This window comes from Monodelphis domestica, chromosome 2, assembly GCF_027887165.1.
Source record: "Monodelphis domestica isolate mMonDom1 chromosome 2, mMonDom1.pri, whole genome shotgun sequence".
NCBI lineage: Eukaryota > Metazoa > Chordata > Mammalia > Didelphimorphia > Didelphidae > Monodelphis > Monodelphis domestica.
The window spans coordinates 20,873,476-20,887,300 of NC_077228.1; the positions used below are offsets into that span (position 1 = coordinate 20,873,476).

At 40.0% G+C, this 13,825-nt stretch overlaps 1 protein-coding gene across 1 annotated transcript in view; it reads left to right on the plus strand.

Moving 5' to 3' along the window:
• The first annotated feature begins 540 nt into the window (after window positions 1–540).
• The window catches only part of DAB1 (DAB adaptor protein 1), a 333,073-nt gene continuing 319,788 nt past the window's right edge, over window positions 541–13,825 (plus strand). Inside the window, exons 1-2 of the mRNA XM_056814594.1 lie at window positions 541–1,028; window positions 1,240–1,311. The gene's annotated coding sequence lies outside the window, so the exon portion shown is untranslated. The remainder of the gene's footprint in view (window positions 1,029–1,239; window positions 1,312–13,825) is intronic.

Genomic DNA, 13,825 nt, shown 5'->3' on the forward strand with positions numbered 1-13,825 from the left:
AGAGAGACAGAGAGACAGAGACAGATAGAGAGAGAGAGAGAGAGAGAGAGAGAGGGAGGGAGAGAGAAAGAGAGGGAGAGTGGGAGAAAGAGAAAGAGAGAGAAAGAAAGAGTGAAAGAAACAGACAGAGAAAGAGAGAGAGAGAGTAGAGAGAGAGAGAATACACAGGTAACAGAAGAGATTAAAAAAGGCCCCACCAACCACATTCAGCACCTGAGTTGTTCTCTGAAGCCAGCTGGTGATTCTGAGAGGCTGGTAATCAGGAGGGCAAACATTCCAGACATAATTACCATCCCAGCTATGTACTTTGTCCTTCCTTCTTCGGAAGGCCTCTCACCAGTTGTGAGAAGCACAGAGACTTTGTTGGCTGTCAAAGACCGCTGGCTTCCCTAGGTGGGTAACACTACTTTGTTTCTTGTCATTCTCTGCTCCGGGAACGTTTGAAATGAGTCACCATGGGTTGTTGGGTTGGGTTTGGTTTTAGAGGGGGAGGGTTGAGGTATTCTCTCTGAGGAAGCCGACTTCTTTTTTAGCCAGATTTTACAGTAGACTGTCAGAGCTGGAACCCAGAATGTAAGAATGTGGAGGAACCTTAGAACAGATTGTCGGAGCATGAAGGAGCCTCCCAAGACTGAACATTAGCCCCAGAAGGGACCTCCGAACACAGACAATCAGACCTGAGAGGTATCTTCGAACATGGATTGTTAGAGAGTAAAAACAGAGAGTGTATAGAAAGAACCTTAGAACATAGATGGGGCCACAGAACGTAGGATGCCAGAATTTGTGACTCACACTATGATTTTAGAACATAGAACATCATGAAAACAATTGGCATTAATTCCGTTTAATAGACAGAGGAGCCTCTTAGGTACCAGGGATTCATATGCAGCTTAAAACCACACTAAAACTTTGGGGATACCCTTTGCTTCCTAAAAATTCCGTGACTCGAACACTACCGGCATTCTACTCTCATCCTTCTTTTTAGCGGCAGGCACGCAGTCTACTTCAGTCACTCAGCCTTTTAATAGGTAACAGAATGTCTGAGCTGGGAGGGACCCCAAAACATTGAGTGTTAGTGTTGGAGAGGAACTTAGGACAGAGCTCAGAGCTGAAAGAATGCGAGACCCCAGGGGGGGGCTTTAGAACAGAGACGGATAGATCTCTGGAGGGAGTGATTTCAGACCAATAATATTATTAATTTGAATTTTAAATTTAATTTAATTTTAACCTTTCCAATAGAGATTGCCTAGTCCAGCCATCTCATTTTCCAGAAAAGGAAGTTGAGGCCCAGGAGAGGAGCCATGATTTGCCGTGAGTTCTGTTTTCCAGAGATCAGCCTTTATTCCTCGGGGGGGGGGGGGGCTTTCCAGAAATGTTGGTCTACGATCCCAAATTTTGTAGAATTGGATCTGGACCGCAGCTTCCTTTTCCAGTGTGATAACAGGCTTCAGGAGTACAAAGTCTTTGAGCATGTATATGGCATGCTTCTTGGAAAGCTTAGTTTCTATTGGAGACAGGAGAGGAGGGGGGAGCATTTCAAAAGGCAAGACAATTGGGCCTTGGAGGAATTGTAGCCTGGTTGGAAGGCATGTGAAAGTGCTTTTCTAAAGCTTTCACACAGGCATGACTCACCCAGAGGAATAATACGAAGGGCTTTCTGGGATGGGGAATCTATGGCTTTTGTCACTATTAGAAGCAACATGTTTTGTTGTTGTTTTTTTCCAGCTGGTTTTTCTGTTGTTATTCCTGATGTGCAGACCACATAATGAAAGAGAAGTCAGGGAGCTGGAGGTCAGGCCTCATTCTAGTGACGATTTAAAATTAAATAGCATTGAGGGGTTTAGAACTTGGCATTTGATTTTCATCATGAAATGCTGCTTTGGACGGTGTGTGATGCCCCTTCCTGAGGGACTGGGCTCCTCGGGCATTTTAGCTTACTTAAAACCATGGAGCAGGTTTTAGAATGGCAGCACTTAGATTGTAACTCATCTGAGGTGGAAGAGAATTTAGGATGTTAGGAGACAGGACATAGACTGTTAACACCGGAGGAGAATTTGAAACATGACCTCTGATGGAGCTGAGACCCTTAGCACTGGATGCTGGCTTGTCTCCCTGGCTCAAGTCTCTCCCTCCTCATATCCATCCTTTATTTAGCTGTTAGATTGGCCTTCCTTAAATCAAGTCTGACCACGTCCCCCCTCTGCCCCTATATAATAAACTCCAGTGGCTCCCTATTACCTGCAGGATCAAATAAAATCCTGTTTAGCAAATCCTTTTATTATGTCGTCCTCCCCCCACTTTTCCCACTTTCTTAAGTCTTACTCGCCTCCTCCCCACACATCCTCTAGTGACCTCCTTGTTGTTTTTTGAACCTGCCACTCCTCCATCTCCTGATCCCAGGCATTTTCTCTGGCTGTCTCCCATGTTTGGAACTCTACTCTTCCTCATCATCACCTCCTGCTTCCTTTAAGTCCAAGAAAAAAATCCCAAATTCTGTAAGAATCCTGCCCCAGTCATCTTTTATCTTCATATCTTCCCTCTGAAACTATCTCCACGATACCTTGTCTACAGCTTTTTTGTACACAATGTTTTGCCTCTTGTCTCTCCCCTTATACTTTAAGCTCCCTGAAGCCAGGAACTGGTTGTTCTTATTGTTATAGTTGTTTTGCCTTTCTTTGCAGCTCCAGGGCTTAACCCAGTGCCTGACATATAGTTGTTAATATTAATATTTATAATATTATTAATTATTGTTAATAATTAATAAATTCTTCTTGTTAATACATTCTTCTTGACTGACTGTCCCATAAACTGCCCAAGTAATGGTCCAGCCCCTCTTGCCTTCTTTTCTAGCTTCCTTATGCTCAGTCTTACTATAAAGATACTTTTTACCTTTTAAAGCTATAATGAATAATTATAAATATTACATATATAAATATTATATAAAAGAAAATCATATTTTCATAAATGAAAAAATATTTAAAATTATAAAGCTATAATGAACAAAGATTATAATGCTTATTGCTATCTCTATGTGATGTTGGCTGAATTCCTGTCCTGGCACTGCCACAAGCTATGTGTCTTGAGTCTGTTCTTTGATCTCTAGGTTGCGGTTTCTTCACCTATGGGAGAAACGCTCTCATAGGGAAAGTGCTTTTTTAAGATGAACATGATTATTAATATTATTATTCGTAGAAAATTCTTTATTAGCCATCTTTCATCCTTCCCCAGAAATTTTTCTTCAGCGCCATTTCAGATGGAGGTAACCCCTTTGGAAACTTCTGGTTGTCATGGAGTTTGGATTGGATTTTCCCCTTATTAAGCCTAAAACTGCCCTTCCGCAACTTCCATCCACTGTTACTGTTTTGTCCCTCCATCCTTCCTTGACCCCACAGACATCCAGATCCTTGAAGATGGCTTCCACTGCCTGATTGAGTTTCTTTTCTTCTAGGCTAGTGATCTTCACTTCACTCACCTGATCCTTGTATTGCCTAATCACAAGGCTTTTCACTAACCTCCTCATATTACCGAACAATATTCCATTTTCCAAAACTTTGTTTCTTTCCTATCTTGTCCTGACTGCCAGAGAAACTTGGCTTTCCCTGTGACAACTGCCCTTTCCTAGCTCCTGACTGAGGTCAACATTATTCTGTCTGCCCTCCGCGAACTGAGTGAGTGAGCAGAGAGCATCAATGATGAATGACCTGTCCAGGAGAGCTGCAGGAGGCATATCCCTATACCTGTCATCTTTCTGCTGGCCCCCTAGAAATCTGGGATGTAGAGAGACTCATGCTGGGCCCCCTCGAGTAGACCTGGTGACCAGTGGAAGGCCATGATATTTGGATTTCTTTGAACTTGGCATTTCAGACATCCTGTCCAGGATTTTAAATTTAGAGCTGGATGGGAAATCATGGATTCAGAGTTATATGGATCACAGGTGGACCATCTAGTCCAAACCCTTCATTTTACAGATAAAGAGATCTGTCCAAAGAATTTTTTAAAAGGTACCCAATAGTCATAGAAAGTGTGGGTGGCTGAATCTGAACCTCAGTTCCTCAAATTCATAGCTGGTACTTTTTTGAGGTCCAGTAAAGGCAGCCAGCCTTTATTAAATGCTTATTCTATGCTAGGCCCTTTGGGTCAAGAGAGGAGGAACCCAGAGAAGAATGAAGACAGAACTAACCTGGGAACTTTCTTTACAATGGAACTAGGACTCCCAGCCACCTCTTTTTCTTTCTTGGGTTTTTTGTTCTATGTAGAGCTGGTGACCCTTACATCTTCTTTTTCAAATATTGAATCACCTCATTCATTTATTCATTCATTTATCAGAAATTTAGTTGTTTAAGATAACTTGGACCTGTGGTTCAGTTCAAGCATATTTCAAAGCAATTTAATAGAGCTTTACAGTGGATATCTCAGATTTTCAGTTAGGAGGAAGCTCTGAAGTCATCTGGTCCAGCATACTCACACTCTCTGTCTGTCCCTCTCTCCCTCTTTCCCTTTATCCTTCTCTCCCTCTCTGTCTGTCTCTGATTGTCTGTCTCTGACTCACTGTCTCTCTCTCTCTCACCAACAAATGATTATCCAGCCTTGGAAAACCTCTAGTATTGGGCAGCATTCATGCTATGTTGGAATAACTCTAATTTGCAGGAAATTTTTCCTTCAGTCCTCCAGCAACATTATCTTAAGTGCTTACTAGAGATCAGGAACACTGCATCAAGACAAAATCTGCCCCTTTTCCAAATTTAAGTACTGTTATTTATTTTGTCCCCCAGGAAAATTCTAATCCCTCTTCTGTCCAGACAACCCTTCCTGGACTTTGAGAGAATGTCTTATCTCTCTTAATTTTTTTTTCCCTCTGCAAGGCAGAATATCCTTTTGTGAGCCATCATATTGCATGAACATTAAGTTTTTTCACCCTCCTGCTTGGCTATCTCAGGATGCTCTCCAGACTAGTAATAAATTTAATTAATTAATTATATTTTATATAATTTTATATTTTATATTTATATTTTATATAATTATAAATATATATAATATTATATAATCATAAATATAATATAATATAATAAATATATAATATAATATAATATATAAAATAATGAAAATATAAAAACAATAATTAATTAAAATTTAATAATAAAATTAATAATGAAATTAATAATAATCTCCCTAATTTGGACTTCCCTGAATAGAATATAATACTTAAAATTACGTCAAAGTACAGCAAAGGCCAGAATGACTCTCCCATCCCTTTCCCTCCAACTCCCCCTCTCTTAATGTGGTTTAAGACTGTACTAACATTTGTGGCTGCCATGTTACACTGTTGACTTATTGAGCTTGCAATCACAGACAGTCAGTCGGAGTCAAGTGAATGTGATTTCCAGTGCTGGTCCTGTTAAAGGGCTCTCTGGGTCTTGTTCCCTCCCAGGTCTAGCATTCTGACAAGGACAGCTGTCCTCCAGCCCTGAAAGAAAATCACAGGTAGATGGGAAAAGGCAGGTGAGATTGTTTGGGCCTTAGGCTGTGGGTCCCTTATGGTGCTCACACCAAGTAACCTCTCTCTGGCTAACTCGAGAGGTGAAGGGATTAATGAGAAAGTGTCTAGAAAGGACTTGGAGGCTTTTGAGAAAGATGTTCACCATGGAGTACCCTACATGCTCGCATGTGGAGAATTGATGTTACTGGTTATTAGGCAGGCCCTTGCTGACCTACAGAGTCTATTTTTAAATGGAGATTGAGTTCACTCAAATCAATTAGGCCAACAATGCTCTGTTTAGCTCTCTGGTGAGACTTTGGGTAAAAAGAAGTGACCAAGTAGTTTGGTACTTGTCCATTAGAAAGCAAGCTTTCTGCGAGATACTTAACATTTCACAAATATTTTCCTATACCTGAGTGAAAGAAGCAGCCTTTGGGACCCTGGGATCTTTATTTATTGATTTATTTTGGTGAGAGTGACAAGTTGTGAATCCCTTAAACAAGTCAGCGGGAAGAAACCCTCGACACATTTTTAAAAGGAGACAAAATCCTTGTGAGGTGCCATGCGGATTCTTTTAAGCTGGGAAAAGAGTGGGTTTTCAGAAGTTTCTATATTCATTTATTATACACATATGAAAGGTGTTTTGGAAACCATAAAGTAATATAGACATGCTAATGGTTATTAGATTTTATTAAACACAGAATATTATTTCAAATAGTTTTTCTATTAAAAATCTCAGTGTTCTTCTTCTCTGGGATCCCCATTCTCCTTGGGAACCTGAAGATCATTAGCTACCTCAACAAGCTTCCTGTGTGAATATTTTCCTCTGTAACCCTGTTGGCAAACCTATGGCACATGTGCCTGAGGGGGCTGACCTCCTCCCCCTCTCCACCACACCAGAGAACATTTTTTACATGATCTTCCCCTCTGCCCAGCAGCCCAATGGGAGTACTACCTCCCTCTGCTGTCTGGGATAAGGGGATGGTTCACATGCAGTGTGAGAGTTGCAGTTTGGGCACTCAGTCTCTAAAAGTTTTGCCATCACTGCCATATAAGAATATAAGCTAGCTGAGGACAGGAATTATGATTTTTGGTATTTGTATCTTCAGCATTTAGTACAATGCTTTGCTCATAGTAAATGTGGAAAATATAGGTATTTTCATGCATTCATACATTCAAGAATTCACTTATGCATACACATATGTATACATACATAGATACCAATTATATACATATATGCACATAGATACTATATTTTTATATATGTGCATATACATCTCCATTCTAAACACTCACTGCAGCCTTCTACTCTTCCATTTTCAGGCATATGTGCTTGGGTACCAAGGAGAAGGAGGCAGACAAATTTCTTCCCAGACTAGAGGAAGGGAAGTTGATCTAACCTCCAAGCATGGTGACTTACTGAACATGGTTTAAAGGTTCCACCTTCCTTTCTGAAGGGAACCTGTTTTTTTATTGTCACTGGTGTATATATACTCCATCAGGGTCATAATTGTGGAAATTGGATGGATTCATGGGGGTATCATGCATTTTTAATGAATGAAATCAGAAGTATGGTTGCCTCACATATTACAATAATTGAGATGTGGCAAGGTTATCACTAGCAAGTTATGACAGACATAAAGGATGATGAGGTGGTATTTCTCTTTAAAAAATAAAAATGACAAGCAATATTGGGAATAAGAGAAATTTTGGTCAGGGCTGCTCAAAGAAAATAGGGCACCTTTGATGAAATATTTTCTAGGGCCCCTTCCTCAGTTGGGAGAATGTGGGAATTTCTTAACTGTACCCAAGATTAGAGATCCAAGAAGATGTAATGGGGCAGGTAACCTGTCTGCTAGTATATCTAGGCTAATAATCCATTGACTATGAATACATATGGATGGATGGAAAGCTGCCTAACACAACTCTGAGGAAGCAATGTCCTTACAGAGAGGCAGGGCTAAAGGAGATCAGAGGTGGCCATCCAGGTGAGAAGAGATCCAGCTTAGGAGGGAAAAGAGCTAGTTTCTTGTCCTGCCTCTGTGACCAAATTGCCTCATCTCTCTAAGACTCATCTATAGAAAGGGCATATTAGAGCTTGCATGATTGAAATGGCTGAAAGAATCAAGTGAGAGACCATGCATAAGGCTGAAAAGTATCCTGGAACTGCAGTTGGTGGAGAATTTGGATGATAGGATGGAAACGGGGAAAGGACTCCAAGATAGAGATCATGTAGGTCCACAGTTTACAAATGAGGAAGTTGATGCTCAGAGAAGGGAGGGATCTTATTGAGAGTTACCCAGTGAATAAATAACAGCTTGGGTTTTAATTCATGTCTTCTGAGCCCAAGGCCAGAGCTTTCTCTACTGGGACTTGGGAATCCTGGCTCCATGATGTTGTGGCCAGATTACTGGTCAATCAGTGAATCAGTATGAGTGCTTTCCCTCTGAGATTCTTTCCAGTTTGTCCTCGCTATATGTCTGGTTTGTACATGATTGTTTGCAAATTGTTTTTTCTAGTAGAACTCTCATTTTACAGAGTTAGAGGGGACAACATGTACAAAAAAATACACACATAATATACATGGACACATAAAACATATATGTAGAGAGTTATATATAAATACACGTTTATATGTTTTTCATATGTGTGTATATGTTTATGGCTATGTGTATACACCCACAGATGCACACTATGTAAAATAAACACCAAGTAGTTTGGGGAGAAAGAGCAGTAGCAGTTAGTGGGAATTAATGATAATAAAACAAATAAAAATAATAATTGCTAGCTTCAAATAGCAGGTACGATGTTAATTATTATTATTATTGTCCACAGCTCATGTAATCCTCACAACAATCCATCACATAATATTATTATTATTTCATTATTATTCATTATCATTTTATCTAATTCTCACAACCATGGGATGTATTATCCCTATTTTACAAATATGAAAAATGAAGGAAACAGCTTCAAAGCTTAAATGACTTTCCCAAGGTCACACAGATTTGAACCAAACACTTCCTGACTCTATCCACTGCATTACCAGCTGCTTTTCCCCTTGAGAATGTATTTATTTGGAAGATTTCTTTAGAGGTAAAAGTCCCAGGTTTAAATTCTGACTCTGACACTTGCCAGTGGTCACATAATTTTAGGTTTCTTTTTTATCTGTGTGCCTCAGTTTCTTCATTTGTACAATGAAGGGGAATATCCGAACACTCCCCACCTTTCAGACTTGTAGTGAGCAGAGCATTTTGGAAAATAAAATGCCCTAGAACTCCGGATTATTATTATTATGCAAAAGGCTTTGTAAACCATGAAGGGCTGTAGACATGTAAGTTATCATTATTATAACCGGTGAACTAGTGTTCAACTCACCGTTTACAGATGTTTGGACACAATTCCTCACTTCTACATGGTTAACTTTGAAGATAATGGAATGCCACTTGGAGCAGGAGAGTAAATAATGCCTGGATATTCTCAGGGAAATCAGCGGGTGAAGCTGCCAAATAAGACATTTGTTTATTTGAGATTCCATTCACTGGGAGAGCCTCATTAAATCCCTGCCTTTTCTTCCCAGGGTTCCCAAGAGACTCCCTGACACTGAGCATTTCTCACACATTCTAGAAGGAGCCTAGACCATTGAGAATGTAGTGCTGGAGCAAGAGGACTAAGCAACCCTGGTCTGTCTGGATAGCAGGCTTTTTTTTTTTAATTTTCTTAATCAATCATTCAAAAGTAAACACTTATTAAGCACCTACTATGTGCCTGGCAAGAGGCAGCAGGACATAGGAGATGGAGAGTTTTAGGACGACGTGGACTTATTTACTACCTCTGATTCTCACTGGCTGTGTAACTTTCACCAAATCACTGAACTTCTTAGTTTTCCCAGGGAACTCCCAAACATTCTTTGCAGAGTGCATTTGTAGAGGGAATCTCATCTGCTGGGAGTTCCCCATTCCCAAGGGACAGCTCCCATACCTATCCATGTGCAGTGACATCCTTGATGAACATAATAGCAAAAGAGAAAGTCTCTGTCCTCAAGGGGCTTAGGCTCCAAGGGGGGACACTTTACACATATGAATGCATACAAAACCCAGTAGTTTAGAAGTGGGAGGGCACTGGCCCTTGGAAGTATCCACAAGGGCTTTGAAATAAGCGATTACATCATAGAGCATCTTGGCTTTGCCCCTAAGTAGCTTCATGCCCCCAGGAAAGTAACTTTCCTTGTGTGAGCCTCAGTTTCCTCATCTGCAAAATTGGAATATCGTCTCAACCGAAATCATAGCATTGTTCTCTGTATCCATCAAATTATCTATGGAAAGGGTAGCATCAAAATGTTACACAAATGGCAGGAAACATTGTTTTCTTTGAGAGGCTACATGGTGTGGTAATTCCAGCCCTGGAATCAGCATAGCCTGAGTTCAAGTCAAGAGTCTCATGTACTAGCTGTTGCTATTCCTTCTCTTAGCCTCAGTTTCCTCATTTGTAAAATGAGGGAGATGGCTGACATGGCCCCTAATGATGCTTTGAGGTCTAATTCTAGGATCCTATAACATTCTCTCTGTGCCTCAGGCCATTCTCTAAAATCAGGTTTAGTCTCAGAGAGCAGCAATCTAGAAACTGATAGCTCACACTGGAATGCAGATTGCAATTCACCTCCATCTTCTGTTAAAGAAAAAGTCTCCCACCCTCACCCTTTGCACATCTCCATAATTGGGTGCAGACATCTGATTCCCATATTAATTATTATAATATGTGGGGCATATGTGGGTCTCGCTTCTTCCAGAAAGCTATGCGTGTGCTACTTTGCATGAAACTTTTACAAAGGAGATTCTGATTTGGAAGTTCCTCATACCGGTGGGGATAATATGTCCCGACTTCCTCCAGTTTACATCTTTATTAGCTTTTTGTCTATAAAGAACAAGTATGAGGGATGCTTCTTGTAACAATAATTAATATCAACCCCGTTCAACAAACATTTTAAGAATCTAACTGTAAAGGACAGGGCTTGCGGCAACATGAAAGGCTAGTGTAGGTCATATGGGGAGAGCAGGCCAGAGAGATGTCCAACAGACACCCTATGCTAACCTGATATCCTCATATTAAGAGAACACAACGAAGAAAGTCTGCAGGTTTGATGGACCCTCTGGGCAATCATGGTGAAGAATTGCTCAAGGTAGCTGTGGATCTGTGAGGTAGCTAGATGTACTTAATGGTTAGAGCACTGAGCCAATAATTAGGAATGTTCTTGTTTTTCATGTTGGATTCTTCATGATCCCATTTGGGTTTTTCTTGGCAAAGATACTGGGGTGGTTTGCCATTTCCTTCTCTATCTCAATTTCTATATGAGGAAACTGAAACAAACAGGTTGAAGTTACTTGCCCAAGATTACACCACTGGGAAGTATTTGAGGCTGGATTTGAGCTGGATTTGAGCTCAGGAAGATGAGTCTCTCTCTAATAATCTCTATAATATGCCATCTAACTGCTCAGAGTCAGGAAGACCTGAATTCAAATTCTGCATCACATATTTACTGGCTTCGTGACTCTGAGCAAGTCAAGAAACCTCTGTTTGCCTCAGTTTCCTCCTCTATAAAATTAGGATAAAAATAGGACCTACTTCTCAGGGTGGCTTTTAATTCTAGTGTCTTTACTCTTTTCATTGATTTCTATTTATCTTCTATATACATAGCTGGATATATTTGTTTGAATGTTGTCTCCTCCATTAGAATATAAGCTCCTTGAGGGGAAATATTGTTTTTTGCCTTTCTTTTTCCTCTTTTTCCTTCCTTCCTTCCTTCCTTCCTTCCTTCCTTCCTTCCTTCCTTCCTTCCTTCCTTCCTTCCTTCCTTCCTTCCTTCCTTCCTTCCTTTCTTTCCTTCTTTCCTTCCTTCCTTTCTTTCCTTCTTTCCTTCTTTCCTTCCTTCCTTTCTTTCCTTCTTTCCTTCTTTCTTTCCTTCTTTCCTTCTTTCTCTCCAGCACATAAAACAATGCCTGGCTCATAATAGATATTTAATTCATCTTTATTGATTGGATAATATAATAATGGTAAAATATTTATCAGAGTGCCTGGCATATAGTAAGCACTATATGAATCTTATTATAAAATTATTATTATTATTATCACTTTTAAAAAGTGCTCAGCACCATGCCTGTCACATAGTAGTCATTATATAAATGCTTATTCCCTGTGAAGTCGAAGGGAATTCCCACTGGAGTGAGATGACATCACATATTTATAAAGTACCTACTATGTTCCATATACATTTGCATAGTGGAGAATTCAAAGGATCACCAAAGTCCAGAATTGGGAAGGACCTTTGAGGTAGGTGAGCCCAACTTCAGCCATGGGGATCTCGGTATAACAAAATCAATATGGTGGATCCAATGGGAGCTCCATTTAGCCTCCTTTTTTTTTGTCTTCACATTCCCAATATTTAGCATATAGTTGGTATTTCATAGATGTCAATTACTTAAAGTACTCATCCAGTTTGAAGGTCTCTGGTGATGGAAGCTCACTGCCCCATTTGCTTTTTGGCCAGTGTTGTGGTCAGAGGAAGTTTCTTTATACAAACTGGAACTGAAACCCACTTTCCTATGAGAGCTATCCACTCACGTCCTGCCCTGGGTATTAAATGGAACAGTTCTAGTACTGGACTCTAACTGTCCTAGCAAATGATGTACAGAGCTGCCCAATCAATATTGTTTCATGTGATGTTCTTAGTTACATTTGAAATTATTTATAAAGTGTTTAATACAGTGCCAGGCACATAGTAGGTTCTTAATGAATGCCCCCCCCCCTTTTCCACTGTATCACCAACCAAAATCACAGCTAGTGTCTGAGGCAGGATTTGAACTCAAAAAGTTCTGACTCATAGCAGTGAGGTGGCACATTAGATACCATGCTCAGCTTGAAATCAGGAAACTGTAACATGGTTCACAATATTTTCCCTGTGTTATTAACTGCCATATAGAATTGTTTTGCCTAATATTGCCTCTACCAAAGCCTATTACTGATGCTAAATGGGATATCCATTATATAGTCAATGTATTTGAAGCCTGGAGAAGGCAATGCTTTGGGGGTGGGGAGGGGATGACAAAGTCATTTTCTTTAAATATTAGAAGGGCTGCCATATGGAATATGAATTAGATTTAGTTTACTTGGTCCCAGAACTAGGAATATTGAATACAAATCAAAAGACAAAGATTGATACACAGTGAAGAATGTTTCTAGAAATAAGAACTCTTTTACAGTGGAATAGGCTGCTTTGAGAGGTAATGAGTTCCCTGTCATTGGAGTTATTTAGAGAAAGACTGAATGGATGGATGCCTGTTCATCAGAGAACTTAAAGAGACTGGGGGACTTGACTTGGAACCAGCAAGCCTTGATTCCAACTTTGCCTTCAATGCATATTCATTAAATGACCTTGGTTGGGTCCATTTCATTCTTTTTTTCATTCATTCAAATAACTAACACTTAGTAAGGACCTACTATGTGTAAAGTTCTGGGCTAGATGATGGAGATACAAAGATTTACCCTTCCCACACACAAAAAAAGAAAGAAAAGAAAAGAAAAAGGTATTTTATGCCTACAAGGAATTTACAGTTTACTAAGTGAAAATAGCACATATACAGAAAATGTAATATGAAGTATGTCGAAAATCAGCCAGAAGAACCTTCTGGAGGGAGAATATTAACAAATGCAAGAATCTGAAAAGTCTTCTTGTAGGAGGTAGCCTTTGAGCTATGTTTTGAAGGAAGCTGGGGATTCCCTAAGGCAGAGGTGAGGGAGGGGGGCATTCCAAGTGTGGAGGCAGGCTGTGGACAAAGGTGCAGAAGTGGGAGATAGATGAGATTTGGGGGGGGGAATGAAAGGGATAATGTAGAATGAGCCCAGAAAGTGAAGTTGTTCTTTAAAAAGCAAAACAGAAAAGCTTGTATTTGATCCTAGAAGGCAATAGGGCCAGAGCTTCTTGAGGCAATAGGACCAGAGCTTCTTGAGTGGGGAATGAACATAATCAGACCTGTGTTTCAGGAAAAGCACCTTGCCAGGTATATGGAGAATGTATTGGAGAAGGGTGAAAATGGAGGCAGGAAGAGCAATTAGAAGGCTCTCACAATAGCCTGGGGGGAAGCAGATGATGGCTAGAGTCAAAGTCCTTCTTTTTAGACATCCTCTTTGGTAAAATGAGAATAAGAAGAATGCTTACAGTTTCTTCCTCAAAGGTTTGTAGTAAGGAGAGCATTATGTAAATTTTAAGATAAAAGAAACTAGAGCTGTTATGTTTGATGAGCTATAATATTAAGAACATTGGGCAAATCCCTTAATCTTTCTCAGTCTCAGATA